The 20986-nt window shown below is 45.9% G+C and overlaps 1 protein-coding gene across 3 annotated transcripts in view; it reads left to right on the forward strand.

Moving 5' to 3' along the window:
- unc5cb (unc-5 netrin receptor Cb) overlaps positions 1–20986 on the forward strand; it is a 167258-nt gene that overhangs the window by 49210 nt on the left and 97062 nt on the right. Inside the window, exon 1 of one of the 3 annotated variants that reach the window (XM_061801297.1) lies at positions 18872–18961. The exons of the other annotated variants lie outside the window; for them this stretch is intronic. The gene's annotated coding sequence lies outside the window, so the exon portion shown is untranslated. Of the gene's footprint in view, positions 1–18871; positions 18962–20986 lie in introns of those variants that run through there. 3 annotated transcript variants of the gene reach the window in all.

Consider the following 20986-nt stretch of genomic DNA (forward strand, 5'->3'; position numbering starts at 1 on the left):
CGTGGCCAAGTACTAGTAGCACTTCTTTGTCTTTGACAGCCTATCTAGTCACGAACTGAACCGACGGCCCTTCTGCGATCGTGGCCAAGTACTAGTAGCACTTCTTTGTTTTTTGACAGCCTATCTAGTCAGTAACTGAACCGACGGCCCTTCTGTGATCGTGGCCAAGTACTAGTAGCACTTCTTTGTCTTTGACAGCCTATCTAGTCAAGAACTGAACCGACGGCCCTTCTGTGATCGTGGCCAAGTACTAGTAGCACTTCTTTGTCTTTTGACAGCCTATCTAGTCAGGAACTGAACCGACGGCCCTTCTGCGATCGTGGCCAAGTACTAGTAGCCCCCCATTTTTCCACCATCCTCAATCCATCCCGCACAATCGACGGAATCCGTCACGCTCAGTTATTACGCTCCTGTAAAAGTATCATGTATTCGCCCCGAAACAGAAAACACATGCTAGCACTGTGGTCCCCTTGTCCCCCCCCCCCCCCCCGACCCCCCCACCCGAAATGTCTCTTGTCGTAACCGATCAGCGCGAGACGCCAAGTAAAGCAGAGCGAGAGGGGGAATGAAGGGATGAAGGGATTGAATTTGACATTCAGACCCCACCCCGTGGTCCCCCCCCCCCACGGCCGCCCCCCAACCGCCTCCACTAAACCCCCCCCCCCCCCCCCCCCCCGTGCCCCGAGTCATCCATTTAACCCCGCCACGCCGGCTGGTGCAATATTAATGCCCTTAAACGCAGATGAGGTGAAAATGCGTCTGAAGGAGCAGATCCCGGTAGGCACGGCACAAGGCGTGCACGCGTCACACTAATTCCGATCTGAGGGTTTTTTTGGACCCGGACCGCACGAGACGGGTTGGACGGCCATCCGGCCGGCGTTTGCGCAGTCCCGCCGTTTGAAACTGAAACAGGCTCAAGGGAGATGTAAGGATCGAGGCGTGTTTACGGAAAACCCGAACCCCCCCCCCCCTCCCATTAGAGGACTCCTGAAATACCCCCCCCCCCCCCGAAAACCATCCCGGCGTGGAATGTTGATCTTGGGGTGAGGGTGGGGGTGGGGGCAGGTGAGAGGTGAGGTGGGGGGACGGGGACGACTCCGGGGCAGGAAATCGATTCCCCCCCCCCCCACGTGTTACCTGAATAATGAATAAGGTGCTGTGTCCAGGAGATTGGCGGGAAAAGCTGTAAGTCGGACGGCCGCGGTGTGGAGCTTGAGCTCACCTTTCCATTTTTAATTTAAATGATATTCATAATGGCAGGAAATGAACCCCCCCCCCCCCCGCTGTGTTCGTGGGTTCCCCGCGCCGCCGCTGCCAATGTTACTTGAGCGATGCGCAAAGCGACGTGAACCCATTTTTTGAAGTTGATTTTCTTTTTATTTTGTATTTTTTTCTGGTGAAATATAAAAGGGTGCAAAATTATGTTTTGATGCCAAGAATAATCAAATATCCGCCAATATGTAATACGGGTTCAAAGAAAGCGGACAGTTCGGGTTTTTCTATAGTTCTGCTTGTGGTCTGAAACTTAATAAGATTTTTATTTTTTTTTAAGTGTACAGTTGTCCTTTCCGTTTCGCAGTTATTCTGAATATTAAATCTAATTTCATATCGCACTTGCCAGTGATTTTTTTTATTTTAATTTTTTTTTTACTGCAAATTTATTCTCTTGTCAAAAAGTCAATTTATTTATGATTTTTTTTTTAATTTTTCTTTTGCTGGAGGAACGATATGCAAAATGTGTTTACTGGTGGAAATACTTCGAGTACGTTAAAAGATTTACAAGAGCACTAGAAATTATTAATATAATGCAGTCCTAAAATGCACATTTGCAAGCACCTTTGACAATTCTAAAATTGGTCAAGGTATCCCGGTTTTCCTTTATTGTATATTTTAAATTTAACTTAATATCGCGGATGTTTCACTTTGTCGCTGGACTTGGGAGTGATTATTTTTTTTAATTAAAAAAAAAAATTCAACTGCAAACTTTTTCTCTTGTTAAAAAGTCAATTTATTTATGATTTTTTTTTTTTTTTTTGCTGGAGGAACGATATGCAAAATATGTTTATCGGTGGAAATACTTCCAGTATATTAAAAGATTAACAAGAGCACTACAAATTATTCTTCAACAAATTCGAGATAATATTAATATTCTGTATTCATATAACGCAGTCCTAAAATGGACATTTGCAAGCAGCTCTGACAATTCTGAAATTGGTCAAGTCTAAAAAAAAAAAAAAATTGGTACAAGTCAAAAATTAGTATACTATATATAGTATAGATTTGCTACCAAGGCATCTAACTAGCAAAGTCCAACCATCCATTTTCTTCGCCGCTTATCCTCACGAGGGTCGCGGAGAGGGCGGGACGGAGCCGATCCCAGCTGTCAACGGGCAGGAGGCGGGGTGCACCCTGAACTGGTCGCCAGCCAATCGCAGGGCACATGGAGACAAACAGCCGCGTTCATAATCACACCTATGGGCAATTTAGAGTGTCCAATTAATGTTTTGTGCTCGGAGGAAACCCACGTAGAAACGGTACTGTATCATATTATACTGCCCCCTGTTGGCGAAGGCACATACACCAGAAGGAGCAGCACAATGTCAATCGCAACGAGGCAACAAAAGTGGCAAACTTGTTTCTTTCTTACATCCATCCATCAAATTTCTTTGCCGCTTATCCTCATGAGGGTCACGGGGAGCGCCGGAGCCTATCCCGGCCAGCCAATCGCACGGCACATAGAGACAAACGAACGATCACACCGATAGGGCAATTTAGAGTGTCCAATTAATGTCGCATGTTTTTGGGACGTGGGAAGAAACCGGAGTGCCCACCCGGAGGAAACCCACGCGGGCCCCGGGGAGAACATGCAAATTCCACACAGGCGAGTCCGGGATCGAACCCGGGTCCTCAGAACTGTGAGCTCAACGCTTTACCAGCTGAGTCGGCCGTGCCGCCTTTGCAATACCGCGATACCGCAAAAACTGCAAGAATCCGAATCCAGTTCTGACCCATGCCTTGTGTGTGCCAAATAACATTGCGAGGTGATAATCCATTTTGTACGGAGCTCTGAGAGGGAAAAGAATTTGACACCCCTTTGGACGAGAATGGTTTGCTCCGGCCTCGGAGGTGGTCCCGCGTTTTTTTTTTGTCTCCGTCTCGACCGTTTTGAATCAAAATATTTGATAAGAAGAGTTCACATCTGAGTGTGTTTGTCATCGGGACACTCCTGGCTGACTCTCTCTCTTCTCGCTCTTGCTCATGTCAAAGAATATCAAGAAATATGTTGAAAGAACTCGAGGCTGCCGCGTAATCTACTTATGATTTATGTCTTTATCCAATTGTGCCGCCTCGTGTAACCCGGCTCCAGGCGATATTTCTTTGCAGAAAAGGAAGCCACTCTGAATTTTTTTTTTTTTTTTTTATCTCCTGGTATTCAATTAACAGTCGGTAGGTATTTCCCGACTCTGGTTCCGGCTCCGTCGGAAAATCCCGAGGAACCCCGGAGATTCGGTATCCGGTGTCCTTTGTTTTCTTGCGAGTCGTAGGAAAACCGCGTACTGCAGTTCGAATAATTCGGTGCGGCGTTCCCAGCAGGGGGAAGGTAAACCGAAGGTGACACCGGGGGGGGGGGGTCGTCTTGACGTTTTGGAGTTCGAGGACCTCCCCCCCCACCTCCCTCCCCGCTTCTTATCCCGTTCATTATTCATATTCCGGGCTACGTCGCCATGCCACGTCGAGGGCAGACTAAGTAAGGAAAGGGGCCCGGTTGAGGTTAAGTGGTCTGGTGTCTGAGACTCTGGGGACGACACGGGAAGAACTCAAGGAAGGGAGAGAAGGGGAGGTGGGGGGACCGGGGCTGTCGAAGGTGGTAGAGCAGCCATGAGACCTTCCCGGGAGGGGGGGCGAGATCTCATCGTACAGTCATGGATGCGGTTTTACGAGCTTCCATACCACAAGGTTTGCCAAGACTACCTTCCTGTTTTAGTCTTTAACGAGGCGCCGGGGCCTCTCGGGGGGGTAAACTCGGATGACATACTTCGGGTTTTGCTTCGCGGATCCTTTTGGGAACGGGTCAGTAGAAAGCATTCGGGGGGTGGGGGTGGACTGGGGTGAGATCGTGAACAGGAACGAATAAAAATCAACGATTCAAAATACGACGCGAACTAAATCCGCACGGTTTCGCCGTAGAACGTGATTTTGTTACTGTTCGATTTAAAGGGAGTGTAGCGAGCGCGTTCAACAATTCCTGCCTCCTCTTACTTAGTCTCCGGAGCCGTACTTCGGCGCAGAAGACAAACTTATTCCAAATCGCCCCCCTCCTCCCCCGCTGTGATACCAGATCATACGTTGGATGCAAGTCCCGGGGGCTCGCGAGTACTAACCCGTGTGTACGCGTGCGTGAAAATACAACACTGATCATTATATCGGCGCAGAAAAGTCAACACCGTTCCCCGCCGCGCTCCGTTAGCGACGGCGGAATTCATAATCGCGTTCATTTTCCGGCGGCTTTATTTAATAAAGTGGAATCGGCCCGGCGCCGACATTACCATAATGCTACTTAACATTAATCTCGATCATTAAAGGAGACTGGATGTGGAATCCCTCGGCGCTCGGGTCTTAGCGATGAACCGGGCCGGAGAAGTGGCTTATAGTCATAATTCGGTTAGCCTAAGATGCCCTTGCTAGCTTGTTAGCCCTGTGGAGTTGTCATTGGTGTCAAGGAAGTATAGCGGTACCTTGGTTAGGAGTGAAATACGGGTGACGATTCAACTTGAATCTCAGTTTTTGGGGTGCAGTGTGAATGTTTTGGTTCTTGCTGATCTGAAGTTTTGCAATGGGTACAAATCTCCGATGGATGAGTTTTAGAATCCGACATGATCTCGTATAAACGAGAAACTTCTTCAACCTATGAAAACGCATTGTACGAATTCTGTTCTCTCGGGTTACGGATTCAGTGCCGAGTTCGATTCGAGTTGAATGGGGAACGGATCAGGAACCCAACCTTGAAATAGCCCCCCAAATCCCTTTTCAGTTCATGAGGCCTACTAGTGTGCCAACAATCCAACGTTTGGTGAGTTTTGGTTCACAACGATATCCGGACACCTGGAGGATCCGATCTGAACGCCTGGCCCACCACAAACCGCGAGGTGCTGCGATATCTCCGAAGACCAATCCGGAGAAACCTGTTTTTGATATTCAAATGCAGAAACACCAATGATCCAATCAAAGAGAAGTTTATTGACCTGCAAAAATCCTCACGAGAAATCGGCCCCCTTCTCATTTGCAAGGTGTAAAGACCCAACTAGGACACCTTGAGAAAGGGTCTCCTGGGCATTTTCAACCCAAAAGATCTCGAAAACCCGACAAAAGGACACAAAAAGACCGATTTCCTCGGGAACCCAATTAGTGTCAGTTACTGCCATTTGCGGTTTTGCCGCGGCGCGGTTGTCGCCGAAATCCCCCCAAAGTTCCCGACGCCGTGGCGTGCGAACGTAAACAAGTCATTAGGAGGCGAGTCCCTCCCCTGTACTCCGGAATGCGGAGCGCCGGGGGTGCGATGTCGTTATGCGGAACTGGCATTCCCTGCCCATCCCCTGTACTGGCAAGTGAACCTCCCGTCAACTCCCCTTGTTCTCCTTTTCATCCCCGCCTTCTTACCTCTACCTTCTCTCCCCCCCCCCCCCCGCCGGGCTGTCTCCCAACACTCCCCCAACCTCCTCCTCCGTCTCTTAATCAATAACCCCCGCCGTCAACACCCGCACTTGACATCTCCTTCCCGGCAGCGCGCATCCCGATTGCACTCGCTTCTGCTTTGAAGAAGGGATGTCAGACCGTCTCTCTCTCCCTCTCTCTCTCTCTCTCTCTTTCCACACATCTCCATCACTCCAGAGACGCGACCTCTCGTCATCCCTCTTTTTTTTCCCCCGCACATCCCCCCTTTTATCTCTTCATTGCTCCCGATTCTCCGTTTGAGTCGCGTCTTCGTCCTCCGTCTCCGCTAAAACAAATAATGCAAATGTGCTGCGAGGGGGCGGAAAAACAGCGGCTGCTTTTGATTACGTCCGCGTCTTAAGCGGAAACGGAGTGACGCCTTGGTTTTAATATTTCATAGACATATTCCCATTATTGCTTTAGCGAGCATTGTCCTTTTCCTGACTTTTTCTAGGTATTTTTTTGCCAATAAAAGCTCAGTTTTTGACGTGTCCGCCGAGGACTGGGATCAATGTGGTTGTATTTTCCCTGCCCTCCTTAATCAATAATTCACCAATTTTTCTTTTTCAACCAGGAAGTAGCAAGTTTTGCCATTGGTGACATATTGATTAAAAGAGACAGAAGGGGTTAGTAGGTTCTGGGTAAAATCCCGCAATAGGTAGTACTACATACGCTAGGCTAGTTACTACGTGCTGCTAAACAGTTAGCGAACTTGCAAAGTAACTCCGTACACAAAGGTGTTCTTTTCTCGCTTTTATGTGCTAAATGAATCCATAAATGTAACTGAAAGATACAGAAAAATGTACATGACACTGTGCACTTCGTGCCATTGTGCAAAGTACAGGTAGCTAGCTTATTTATGCTAATAGCCGTAGCAACGATCACTTGTTTACGTCGAGTTTTTAAATCAAATATAATTCTGACCTCAACCTAATGTCAATACTTCCAAAGATGAAATTTTCCCAAGGTTCAAACGTTTGGAACGGATTCGGCGTAGTTATGAGTTGTTATCATACTTAATTTTCACCATGCTCATATTTTCATATTTTTTTCGGAGATATGTCAAAGATCCTCAATAAACCTACAGAGGCCTCACTCCGCATAGAATATGAACGATCCTCAACAGGTGAAGAGGTGTCACTCTGACGGCTTTTTCTTTTCAAAAATTTAACACATCGCATCATGAAATAAACACGTTTTTCTTATGAAATATTCAAATATTTGAACTCAAGACATTACACTAGGACGGTGATTCCCAAACAGTCTGCTGTGAGCGCTCTTCAGGTGCGTCGTTTTTATGTAACATTTATTCCAAGAAATAATGTACCTTTATTCATCTATTTATTGATCCATTTTTAGTGACATTTACTTTCGTTGGTGTGCCGTGGGATTTTTCATTTGTAAATTATGTGCCTTGGCGTTATAAAGTTTGGAAATCACTGCACTGGGACATATTTGTTCTGCCATAAAAAAAAAAAGTATACTCAGATACACTCAAAATATTTCGATATGGCAAATTATGTGCGGTTTGAATATGATAAAAAAAATATTTGCAATGCACTTTAAGCAAAAAGGTCAACCGATGACAACTCATAACTTTAAAAAAAAAAAAAATTATATGTTTTGGCACTAATCAGTCACTTTATCTTTAAAGAATAATAAAGAAAAAGTTTTCCAATTTTCCCGATTACCTTATGCTGAAGTGTTGTGACAATATTTGCGATATTATCATAATAAACACTGGGGAGCTCTCCTCTGAGTATTTTCCGTCGTTCTGTTGAGCGCGCGGCTGAGGAAAGGTCGGATTTAGTCGCCGGCCAAGTTTATCTGATTAGCAGAGGCCCCAGAGTGCCTGTAGGATTCTTCGGATGACGTCATGCCATTTGTTTACGGTTCCGGAGGAGGTTCTGCACGGGAACCGTCTCGCCCGAGTCCAAAGACAAAAGTCATGTCGTTTCTGGGGAATTTCCATAAACAATACAGATTGATTTAGTTATTACGACTTAACAGATATGATTGTTTAATGGCTAAGCGAGCACGTAAAACGTGTGTTTACGGCTAATTCTTGAATGACGAGTGAATTTAACATGTACAACCTATGTTTATTAAATAACTCATAAAAATGGTGCTTTGAAATATGAATTTATTTGTTTCCTCAGTGGCATAAATTTAATATACATTTTATATATATATAAACTAGTAATAACAAAATTGAAAAGAAACTTAAACCTGATTAATTTTTTGCGGCACCTTTATGTGTATTCAACTTGGCCAGTTAGTTGGCGCAGGATAATACAGTCATGCAGATATGAATTTCACAACTGTTTTTTTTTTTTTCAAACAGAGGTTAAAGAACATATACAGCAACTGCGCGTATCGTATTATCTGTCTAAATGTGTTTCTCCACCATTTGTGTGCTCCGAGCGTTATAATATTCCCGTATCGACTCTTTACTAGCCCATCTATGGCATTTACTATTATGCGTTAGCAGTAAGCCAGAAGACTTTAAAGCGAAGTTATGTGGTAGTTTTAAGTATACACAGCACACCGTTCTTTGTTTGATGTTTAGTTTGACAGTAAACTAGAATTTCGCCAAACGATGTCTTGATGGACGTGAGTTCAGTTGAGTTCACCGCCGCCGCCCGGCGCCAGCATCTCACATTTTTGCTCTTAAGTCAAAGCGAAAGAAATAGCTCGTATCTGTAAAAACCCGTTAGAGTTGTCACTCATATCTCAAGGTCCAGGTATTTCCCACCCCGCTATAATTTAGCAGGTTGTTGTACAAAAAAAAATATCTATATCTATATATATATATACAATTAGTTTTTGGCGTTGCTAAAGAACTCTTTCGTTTTGCCAAAGACGGAACTACTAGCAAAACGTAGCTTTTTCCGCAGCCTGTGTGAGTGATCCTCATGTTGTGTGGAACTTTCCCCAGAAACGGTGCAATTTTTTATTGTACGATTTCCGAGTAATACTCTGGAGATTTGTTCGGAACGTGTAGCGAGCGCACTGCTCGTCGGTACACGGTTGGGTAAGTGTCGTATCAATGATTGCTGGTTGTAAAGTCTTGTGCGTCTTCCTATTGACCGATAGTAAGTCATAATCATAACACGTACTATTTCCTAGAACGCGAAGAATTGAGTTCGAATTTTCTGGAGGTTCCGCTCGTTTTGCTAGCATGTTGGGTCAAGTTGCGCGGCGTGGATCTGTCGAGATGAGCTTAGCGCGTCTTTGTCGCCCCCCCCCCCTCCCCCCCTCCACCCGATGTGATCTGCGACAGACCCCCGGAGAGGCACCGGCCTCCCTTCGGATCAAGCACCGCTAATTAACTCGTTTAAACAAACTGGGGAGCGAGAGTCAAGAGGAGAAAAAAAAAAAAAGCCATTAAAAGCCAGTTGAACTTGGTGACACGAGCCGGGCCGGCGTTTGAGTCCGATCGACGAGCCCGGAACTTGAAGCTTTTGTGTATCGCGTGTGTTTATGTGGGCGGGGGTTGGGGGGGGGGTTACGGCGCTCTGTGTTTACAGTGCACGCCGGGCGGGAATGACGGGATTTTCTGAAGCCTCCCAGATGTGTGACAAGTCACCTTTAACCTCCCCACGTGTGTTGGGTTTCGTCGTGAATTTTCATCACGGATCTTTTCTTGTGATCAAAATCTACCTGGGGGATGATTCCTGACCGGAGTTTTACAACGTTTAATCAAAGTCAGACAAAAAAAAAAAAAAATTATGAATTGTTGTACAATCGAGGTTTTCAAAATGCTTCATTGCGAGGTTAAGGTACCGTAATTTCCGGCCTACAGAGCGCACCTGATTACAAGCCTCACCCAGTAAAAGAAATATAATATAAAAGAAAAATAATTTGTAAAGGAAATACCATTTTAGCCGCAGCTGTGACATTGAAACACGAGATATTTACCAAGAAAGACGGTACACAGGGAGTTTAACGCTACCGCCGCCGTGCTAACGCTAATGCTAGCGCCACGCTAGCGGCGTACTAACAGGGCCGTTGCAAGTGCCCAGATTGAAACTCATGTTCAAACACGAGATATTTACAAAGAAAGACGGTACATAGCGAGTTTAATGCTAGCGCCGCCGCGCTAACGCTAGCGCCGCACGAACGGGACCGGTTAAAAAAAAAACAACAACATAGCAGTAAAAATCACTAAGCCACGGCAGTAACACGCTAGTGCAGCGCTAACAGGGCCGGACCGGTAAAAGTCACTTCCTCGGCACATATATTCCACCGGTCTCACTCTTATATCATATTTACAAAGAAAGATGGTACACAGAGAGAGAATAATTTAGCTTAACATAGCAACAACACGGTAACACGAACAGGGCTGGTTTAAAAAAAAAAAAAAAAAACAACATACCGCGGTAGCTACACAGTAGCAACACGGTAGCACAGCACTAACAGACCCGGTTAAAAAAAAACATACCGGTAAGAATCACAGAGACGTGGCAGCAACACGCTAGCACGGCGCTAACAGGGCCGTTTAAAAAAAAAAAAAAAAAAAAAACATACCGGTAAAAGTCACTTCCTCGGCACATATATTCCACCCATCTCACTCTTACCTTTTTTGGCTCGAGCGCCCCCTTGCCGCCGTTAGAAAAAAAATGCACAAATTAGCCGCATAACCGCACAAGCCGCAGGGTTGAAAGCCTGTGGAAAAAAGTTGCGGATTATAGGCCGGAAATTACAGTATTTTAAGACTATTGTCTATAATATTACAGTGGCTTGCAATCATTTTAAATATACTGCACCGTACAAGTACTTTTAGGAATAAAATCTTCTTTTTCTGTTTTTAAAAAATGTGATTAAGTCACGTATGTTTGTGCGTATTTCTGCATCTAATCCGGCACAACGGCGGTTCTTCGGCGGATTCTCACGTTGCCGTCGTTGCGGCGACGCTAACGAGCTCGTCTCATCGCCACGGCAACGTCTTCGCAAAGTCCGACGTCCCCTTCGGTCGCTGTTGTTCGTTCATCAGCGGCAACGTAATTAGACAAAGTTGTTATTCGGCGCGGTTGTTCTGACTTCAAGGATTTTTATGATTATTATTTTTTGCACGCGGCTTGATCATGGAAACGGCTCAGGTTGAAGGCAAGCGGCTTCTCCTTGGGGGGGTTGTTAATATGCAGCGGACATCTGCGCGCACACGCGCTGCACGTCGAATAAACATAGCATCGGAGGTTCGCGTCGAATCGCCGTGCGAAATCAATCTTAAATGTTATTATGATATCATAATCTATATTCTTGAAGGGAGTTTTTATATAAGCGCGTCTGTGCGAACCTGAGCCGGACCGAAGTGGAGTCCGACTCGGCGGGGGTGCATGGGCGTGATGTATGGTGTTCAGCCCCACCCCACCCCAACCCAAGGGGGCCGTCTCCCGTTCCCCGCCCCTGCCGCGGAAATGAACGGTGGAGGGCGGGGTGGGGGGTGGGGGGGGGTGCTCATCTCCCACGTCGGCATTGTCTGCGCCCGCCGCGCTCGGAATTAACACGTTTATGAAATTGCCCGGTTGAGACCTCGGCGGATTGCGGTGCCGGCCGGGGGTTGCGTGTCAGGGGGAAATTGAATGAAAAATGCTGGATGGTTGTCAGGTTGAAACTGGAAGGGTGGTGACGGTGGGGGGGGGCTGCAAACTCCACACAGGCGGGTCCAGGGATTGAACCCGGGACCTCGGAACTGTGAGGCCGGCGCTAAACCAGCTGATCCACCGTGCCGCCTAACGTGATACAGTACAGTATAATACAACATCCTTCAAGTGGCAGCGTCGCTTCAGTCGGCCCAGATATTTTTCAGTAAAGTAAAGTAAAAGACATGCTCGTTTGGGTTCAAGTCTGGGGAGGATTGGACCCAATAATTCAACCATCCTGTTGGAGTTATTTTGTTCCCCTTCGTTTGGAGAACAGCTTAGCGTCGCAAAGTGACCCGGGAAAGAAAATCGTTCACGAGAAAACAGGGCACACACCAAAGGTGCCAGCGAAGGTGGTTTTCGCCGGCGAGATCTGAAGTTTGATGGTCCGGGATCAACTCCTGACAGGTCCATTAGCATAGGTATGCGTTCAAATCTGCTCCCTGGCACATTGAGGTCTTTCAAGCAGTCTGGCCGGTCACAACCAGCTGTCAGCATTTTTCATTTTTTTTCCCCGTTTTTTGCTCAAGGGAGCCTAAAAGTTAAAAAAAAAATAATACTAATAATAATAATAATAACCCCCTCCTGATTTATGATGATTGGATCAGCTCATGAGCCTGAACAGCAATTCCTGCGGTTCTTGATTACACCCTGCAGACTGTGAAGCGACTATAACGCGGACCCTTCGTGGACAATCATTTCCTGCGCCGACCCCCACAGCCCCGCAAGGGGTCGGGAAGTCAATAGCAGGCGCTTTCCCCCGTCACGTAGCCCTGCGGCTTCATTTTCCCCGACGGCACCTCGGTGTCATCCCTCATCTCCTGTACCTTTTGGACTTCACCTTCGTCAGCCCCCCCCCCCCCCCCCCCTCGAAGCCTCCGGGCCGCGGCGTTCTAATGAAGACCACTTACGGCTCCTTTTTAAATCCCAACACCGCTGGTTAACCCCGTATTGACGTGCCGAGACCCCTTACCCCCACCCCGCCCCCTCGCCTTCCCTTCTGGCCCGCGGGCTCCGCCAGGCTTGGTCGGGTCCCCGCGTGGAGGCCTTTTGAGTAAAAACAGGTCCGGTCTGTAGACATAAAGAAATATATCGGTATCCATCTATCAAAAACTGAACAGAGGCGGGACTGTTTTGCTTTTAAGGCCTTCTGGTGTTTAACATGTTTTACCCTGACGCCCGTTTATTTTTGTTTCTGATTTCAACGCTCGTGTCAAGGACCCAGGTCAAGGTTACGGTTTGTAGATCACGGCGTGTTAAAGGGACACTGTAGGGAAATGCATAATTTTTAGTAAAAAAAAAAAATATATATATATAAATAATTAATAGTATAATAATAATAAAAATAAATAATAAAAGACTGAGAAAGGGCTTTTGATGGCGAGATAATCATTTATTTACAGATTTAAAAAAAAAAAAAAAAAAAAACAACAGCTGAGAAATGCATCACTGCGTGGCTGGAGTTGAACGCCAGTGGCTTGATTTCTTATTCACTACATGAAGCGCGTCGTCTTGTCATCGCTAACATCCTCGTTCTCCTTCCTACCGACCGACGCGCGTTTAATATAATAAATGTGACAACCGAGATTCAGCCCCAAATCTTGACGCAGTGGGCACCCACAATTCGGCGGTGTTTAAAGACCTAAAACCCTAAAAAAAAAATTCTTCAACCATTCAGGACGAAACGGCAATTAGCGTTGCGGGCCGTCCTCGGTTCTCGTAGCGTGACGCAGATGTTAGCCGGTGATTGATTTTTCGACATCAGGCCAGATGTTGGCCGTCGCAGTCTGAAAACCATCAAGCCGGTTTCTTCCCCTCAGGCGAAGGACAGCCTTATGTAGTCCAAAAACCGCTTGTCCAAATATCTAATAAGCCGTCTTCGGGTCTTTAGGCTACATCCCACCTTCATCTCCTTCATACCGCTGGCTCCCCAGAGGGCTTTGCATCAAAGCAAAAAGTGTTTACCCAAAGGATCATACGCCGGGACGCACGCAATGCCCTCGCCCCGTAGTCCTGGAGTATATCCGCACGACAGGTGGCCTCCAATAAAAACCCCGCCGCCCCACCGCAGTCCTTTCATACGTATCTTTTTAACCCAGGGCGGCGTCGGAGCCCCCCCCCTCGGTCTGGGACGTGTTAGCTAGCTGCCGAACGAAAGGGGATAAATCACGCAAATGAAAACAAATTGAGTCCGGGGGCTAATTAAAAGCGTTTGGACCGCTCCGAAAAAACCCATTTGATGGCGCTCCCGGAAACGTATGTTCCTCTCGGGGTCCCCCCCGAAAGGGCGCGGTGTTTCTTCCCTTCTTTTTTTTTTCAGCTCCCTGCAAAAGCGTTAGCCGCGATGCTAGGCGTTCATGTTTGTGCGGTGTTGTAATATCAATTTTCTTCTTAATTTGCCCGACACGTCCTTCCCAAACAAAGGTAAGCGTATGACAAACAAATACTATTATCATTTTTTAACCTTACAAGTACACATAGGAAGAAGAATGTTCACTAAGTATGAATTACTGTAATTTCCGGCCTTTTTTTAACTGGCCCTGTTAGCGCCGCGCCAGCGTTAGCGCTGCATGTTGCTGCTGTGTTACTGGCGCGTCTCAGTGATATTTACCGGTAGGTTTTATTTTAACCGGCACTGATAGTGATAGCGTTAGCGCTAGCTTTTGTGCTTCGCTAGTGTTATCGCTATGACTTTTACCGGTCTGGCCCTGTTAGCGCTGTGCTAGTGTGTTGCTGCTGTGTTACTGGCGTGTCTCAGTGATATTTACCGTAAGTTTTATTTTAACTAGCCCTGTTAGTGTTAGCGTCAGCGCTAGCTTTAGTGCTTTGCTAATGTTATCATTGTGACTTTTACCGGTCTGGCCCTGGTAGCGCTGTGCTAGCGTGTTACTGCCGTGTCTCAGTGATTTTTACCAGTATGTTGTTTTTTTTTGACCGGCCCTGTTAGCATTGCACCAGCGTTAGCGCTGTGCTAGCGTGTTGCTGCCGTGTGACTGGCATGTGTTTGTGATATTTACCGATAAGCTTTATTTTAACCAGCCCTGTTAGCGTTAGCATTAGTGCTTCGCTAGTGTTATCGTTGTGAATTTTACCAGTCTGGCCCTGTTAGCGCTGCGCTGGTGTGTTCCTGCCATGCCTCAGTGATTTTTACCAGTATGTTGTTTTTTTTTTTTTTAAACTGGCCTTGTTAGTGCTGTGCCAGTGTTAGCGCTGCATGTTGCTGCTGTGTTACTGACGTGTCTCAGTGATATTTACCGGTAAGCTTTATTTTAACTGGCCCTGTTAGCGCTAGATTTAGTGCTTCGCTAGTGTTATCGTTGTGACTTTTACCGGTCTGGCCCTGTTAGAGCTGCGCTAGCGTGTTACTGCCGTGTCTCGGTGATTTTTACCAGTATTTTTTTGTTTGTTTTTTTTTTTTAACCGGCCCTGTTAGCGCGGCAGCGTTAGCGTTAGGGCAGCGGCGCTAGCGTTAGCCATTGTGGTGAACTCGAGGCCGAGTGTTTCCACGCGTCTTCCACTCCCTTTTTTGGATCATTTTTCCCCCCCAAACACGATTCATAACTAACGAAGAAGGAGATGAAACCGGATTCACCACCGTATTCCGAGTTCCAGGTCCCGTTAAGCCGCTTTGAGCCCGGCAAAAGAAGCTAAGCGGTTCCCGTCAACAGGCAGACGCCCGCCGGTTCCTAAGCAAACTCCGCACTTTTGGGCCCCGACCCGTTTGTTTTCCCCGTCGGAGCTGGGAATCTTTCCGGCCGCTCGCCGAGAAAGCGAAATCTCCCCGTCGGCAGGTTCAGGGAGCGAACCTGCCAGAATGGATCCGCCGGAGCAGGGAAAACGAGAAGTGCTCGCTGACCCGTGGACGAGTTCAATTAGCATTTTGCTAGGGACACCTCCTCTCAGCAGTGTGTGTGTGCGCGCTCTGTGGGTATAACTGCACGGCGGCCATGAAATATTAAAACATAAGGCTGAGAGGGGAGCGAGGTTGGACCCCTTGTTCCCCTCTCTCATCAAATATAAAAGAACGGCAAGTGTAATGTGTTTGGAAGACGGGAACGCGGGAGGAGGACGGCTCATTTGATGGCAACGCGGCTAAAATCGCATAAAAAATGATTACAAAAAAAATATGATTTTCACTCGACGTGGACGAAGCATTAGGTACGCCTGTACGCGTTTCCTGCATCGCGCGGCATGTTTTGAATATTTGCGTAAAATGAGAAAAAAACGACCAGTTACAATCCATTGTGCTGTGCTCACAAGTTAAATTCATGTTTCCGAATGTGGCACTAGTACCACACTTTGAAAATTAATATTCTAGTTTATTTAGATCCACCTGTCAGCAATATATTTGGCCGCCGAGTCATCAATCAATTTCCCCGCCGCGCGAACCGAATTATAATCCGCGTTTTATTCCGCAAGAGATCAAAACGCCCGCCGACGCCCGAGAGCCGCCCGGACACGGCGACGAGAGAGCGCGTTTTGCGGAAAACGAGGGTCAGGGGTGGGCGAGTGGAGTCGGGCCCGCTCGTAATGGCTTTAACCTCCGACCGCCGGCGCTGACCCGAGCCGTCCCCTAACGGCGGCGCGTTCTTGCCGCCTTTTGTTCGCGAGCAGACGCCGGCGGCGACGTCGCGCGTGGCCTGTGATTGACGGGCGCAAGTAACCGCTCACAAGTAGATTTAGAGACTTTGATTTAGGAACACTGCGCGGACGTACATCTACATGTACAAGTAGTACACGTATGTATTAAAAATGAAAAAAAAAAACACGCAACTTTCCCTTCCGCTAGCTTAATGCTAACAGGTGATATGAATCACCAACGAAACGCAACTATGTGCTGACGTTATAGTACTTCAAGCCACAGCGATTCATGGTCCCAGACAATAAAACAAGAGTCATGGGCTTGTATTCTTTATCCTCTGCAAAGAACCTCACTCAGTACATTTGTAAAGGAAATACCATTTGGTACGTACGTACGCCGCAGCTGTGACATTGAAACTCGAGATATTTACAAAGAAAGACGGTTTTTAGAGTTTAACGCTAGCGCCGCCGTGCTAACACAAACGCTAACGCTATCACTACGCTAGCGGCGTACTAACAGAGCCGCTTCAAGTGCCCAGATTGAAACTCGCGTTCAAACACGATATATTTACAAAGAAAGACGGTACACAGAGAGTTTAACGCTAGCGCCGCTGCGCTAACGCTAATGCTAGCGCCGTGCTAACAGGGCCGATTAAAAAAAAAAACATACTGGTAAAAATCACCGAGACACGGCAGTAACACGCTAGCGCAACGCTAACAGGGGCGGGCCGGTAAAAGTACCTTTTTCCGCTCGAGCGTCCCTTTGCGACCGTTAGGGGGGAAAAAAATTGCACAAATGAGCCGCATCGCCGCATAAACCGCGGGGTTGAAAGCGTGTGAGAAAAGTCGCGGTTCATCGGACAAAAATTATGATATTTTGCGCAGGCATCAGTACTTTTACTTAAGCACCTAATGCCGGTATTTTTGACATTTCTGGTGTAGAGTCAGGGGAGGGAAACTGATAATGATAAAAGATACTCACTCCAAATGTCATTACGGGGCATTAGGACCTGCAGCGTAAAAGCTCATGATGATGATGATGATGATGATGGGGATGATGCAAAAATGTATTTCTGGCAAGCTCCCGTTTGGGCTCTCGCACGGCAGGCGGCAGATTTTCCCCTAATGGAGCCGAGGACTTGAAATGTGACTAATTGTCTTATCTACTTGGCCCGTGATTGCGCCTCTTGTTTTCGGCGGCAGGAAATGAGCGTCTCCGCCATATTGTTGTTTTTTTTTTTTTTTTTTTTTTTTTTTAACATATGTAAAATACGCGGGCGGGAGAAACTTACGTGGGGAGGGGTCGGAGGAACATCTGCGCCGGGGGGCCGTCGGCGGGAACGGAAAACGAGCGAAGAGGCGGCGAGCGAGACGTACGAAGGAAAACGTTTCCTGAACCGACCTCATCAGCGGGCGTGCTGAGGCTTGAAGACTCTCACAAAGGTCACGACCTTTGACGCCGCCGGCACGGCCCGAGAGGAGCAGCCGTCGCTGTCCGTCGATATCGTTTCCGCAGCCGGTGGTCGGCATCATTATTTAGATATTTTTTCCGGGGTATGAAATTCAATTAATATCCGTTACTCGGGAATTTTTATTTCGTCACCTGCGATTGTTGAATTACATTTTTGAAAAGCATTTTTATGACTCATCGTAGTGGTGGTGTTTTTTTTTTTTTTTTAATCCTACAAATTTACACTTTAGAAGCATTTAATCATGCAATAAATGAATTGATTCGATAAAAATGAATGTTTCTGATTTTAGTGGATTTAATTCTAGAAATACCCATGACTAAATCTGTTTATTATGATGAATATCTACAATTAATGAATTATGAATTGGAAAGGGCCTCTTTGAGGGTGAAAAAGATTTTTGTTACAAAGTACAGTGATATTTTTTTTCTTTTGGTCTGAGTACTACTAGTTTGCAAGACTAAAGTTATTAATTATCAAAACTTGAAAAAAATTGAAGTTTTTTTACTTATTGCAATGTGAATTTCTACAAGTTTCCATGACTAAAGATGTTAATTAACACCAACAATTATTGAAAAGTTCATAATACTAAAGTACCCCCAAAATGCCCTCCCCCCCAGAATATTATATTGGTTTACACACACACACACACACACACACACACACACACACACACACGTTTATACTGTTGAAGCTATTAATAAATTGATCATAATAATAAAAAACCACATGTTTCTAATTCTACTGGATTTTTTTGAGGGGGAGGGGGGAATGAAACACCAATGTCCATGCAAGACATTAATTATCAATACATACGATGAATGAATTAATTTTGAATAATCCTTTGGGGTTTTTTTGTGTGTCATTATAATTTTTTATAACAAAGAAAATGGACGCCAGGTACACGCGTCCCGACTTAAATGACGATAATCAGGCCTTATTAAAAACGAGCAAAAATGTTCATTTCATTTTCCTTTTAGCAGACGTGTGATTTTCCGTTTATAGGTGGAATTCTGTGTTTTTAAATTAATGTAATTAATTTTTTAAATTAATTTAATGGGGATTAATTGAATTATTTTTTTAAATTAATTTAAAAAATAAAATAAAATTCTCTGTATTTCAGCAATATTCCGACCGTAACCCGTGCCAGAATCCACACTCGTTCACTTTCCGGTCCGATTTTTGGGAATTTTTGGGAGGCGGAAGATGGGGTACGTGTCAGTCGATTGGTGGAATGTGTTCCTCCTGACCAACGATAACGCTTGTTGCATACGAGGCGGGAAGATGAGGTACGCGTCAGTTGATTGGTCGAATGTGTTCCTCCTGACCAAAGAAAACGCTTGTTGTATATGAGGCGGCTCATGGGGCCATTTTCAAGTCGCCACGATGGCGGCGCTCGAGAGGAAAGACGCCTCTCGAGTGAAAGAAATGTCAAAAATAAGTTGCGACGTGATTGGACGGAACGAGAAATCGTCGATACCGTTGGGAAGAAGGAAGTCGCCACTCTCTTAAGCGACTTCATTTGAAAAATTGATTGACCGCCGCGATAACGAGGTGAGAGTTCAGAAGCAATTACTTGCAAAAACGTCTTTATTATTTGCATGATGTTAATAATTGTTGTCAAATTCATGCGTTTCAATCATTTACAAAAAAAAAGAGAAATTAAAACGTTTTTGGATGGATACGATACACTATGAAAGCACCTTTGCGTGCCGTGACGCAAATCTGAATTCAATTTAGTAATTTACTACGTTGAGGTATGCGCCTGAATAGCGAGCGATCATATCGTGTACTTTTTGAAAACAGAATTTATTTGTAGATGTACAAGATGTATTTTATTCATAATATGTAAAACTTGCACGTTAAAATTGGTCATCATCCTTTGATCATGCTTTTGCAGCCCCCCCCCCATTTTTCATCCAGTCAAATCACGTCCGTTTTAGCGAATGAGGCTAATCGCGCGCGTCGAAAATACCGCTAGTCGCGTTAGCGTCGATATTTTTTGCACGTCGGCGTTTCTTTGAGGTGTTTGGCAGCAGACAGCCGCTAATGTACGGGCCTATAAACGCTAATGGGCCCGGGGGGGGGGGGGGGGGGGGGCACTGACGGCGAGACTATATTAAAATGGCGGTTGGGGGGGAGGCTGGAAGCGGCTCTCGTCGTCCACGTTCGCATTTTGATAACGTTTGCGTTATGCCCCCCGCCGCTCTTTATTGTCTCCGCCACGGCGATGCGACGTTCCAAACGCACGCAGTCGTTGACAGGCGGGGTGGCAAAATGTGACTTTTATCAGATTTTGTATCGTTTTTAATGCATTTTAACGGGCGGTAAATACACAGAGGCTTAATATTTGCATTCCGGGTATCTGCCGATCACGCTCGTGAGCATTATGCCCATAAAAAACTGAGGAAAGACACGATTCGGTACTCGGGAAAAGGTGATTATAGATTATTATTATGAAAATTGTATTTCTCTCAGATTTTCCTAAATAGTTGATCGATCATCAACCCCTAGAATATAATTTTTATGTTTTTGAACAAACCTTCTAAATAGTATTAAAAAAAATAGAAAGTTCCTTGCTTTAGGAGGCCACATGAACTGAAATTGCAATGTCAGACGTCGTAAATCAAGCTACAGTTCGTAGCTAGTAGCTACTGGTTAGTAGCTACTAGCTACTAGTCAAGCTACAGAGCGCACCTGGTTATAGGACTCACCCAGTACAAGGAAATACATACATACGCCGCAACTGTGTTAAAGGTGCAAGTGCCCACACGAGATATTTACAAAGAAAGACGGTACACAGAGATTTTAACGCTACCGCCGCCGCGCTACCGCAAATGCTATTGCTAGTGTCGCGCTAACTGGGCCGGTAAAATAAATAAATAAATAAAAACATACCGGTAAAAATCACCGAGATATGGTAGTAGCACGCTAGAGCAGCGCTAACAGGGCCGGACCGGTAAAAGTTACTTCCTCAGCACGTATATTCCACCGATCTCACTCTTCGCTTTTTCCGCTCGAGTGCCCCCTTATGGCCGTGAGAAAAAATGCACAAATGAGCCGCATTGGCGCATCTATCATTTATTGGGTGGAAAAAATGACAATTTCCTTTTCGATTTTTTTCGTGCTCACTTTTCTTTTACTTTAGCAAGGGTGCGGCTTCAGTACTTTCCGTAACACTCAGTATATTTGTAAAGGAAATACCGTTTGGTAGATACATACGCCGCAGCCAGTGACATTTAAACACGAGATATTTACAAAGAAAGACGGAACACAGAGTTTAACGCTAGCGCCGCTCCGCTAACGCTAATCCTAGCGCCGTGCTAACAGGGCCGGTTAAAAGAAAAAAAAAAACATGTCAGTAACACGCTACCACAGCGCTAACAGGGCCGGATCGGTAAAAGTCACTTCCTCGGCACATATATTCCACCCGTCTCACTCTTACCTTTTTCCGCAAGCTACAGTTAGTAGGTGGTAGCTACTAGTTAGTAGCTAAAAGCTACTCGTCAAGCTACATTTTCACATCAAGTAGGATCCCTCTCACATCCGTTAAACTTCCATTTTTGCAGTTTCTGGTCA

The sequence above is a fragment of the Syngnathoides biaculeatus genome, chromosome 17 (assembly GCF_019802595.1).
Source record: "Syngnathoides biaculeatus isolate LvHL_M chromosome 17, ASM1980259v1, whole genome shotgun sequence".
Lineage (NCBI taxonomy): Eukaryota > Metazoa > Chordata > Actinopteri > Syngnathiformes > Syngnathidae > Syngnathoides > Syngnathoides biaculeatus.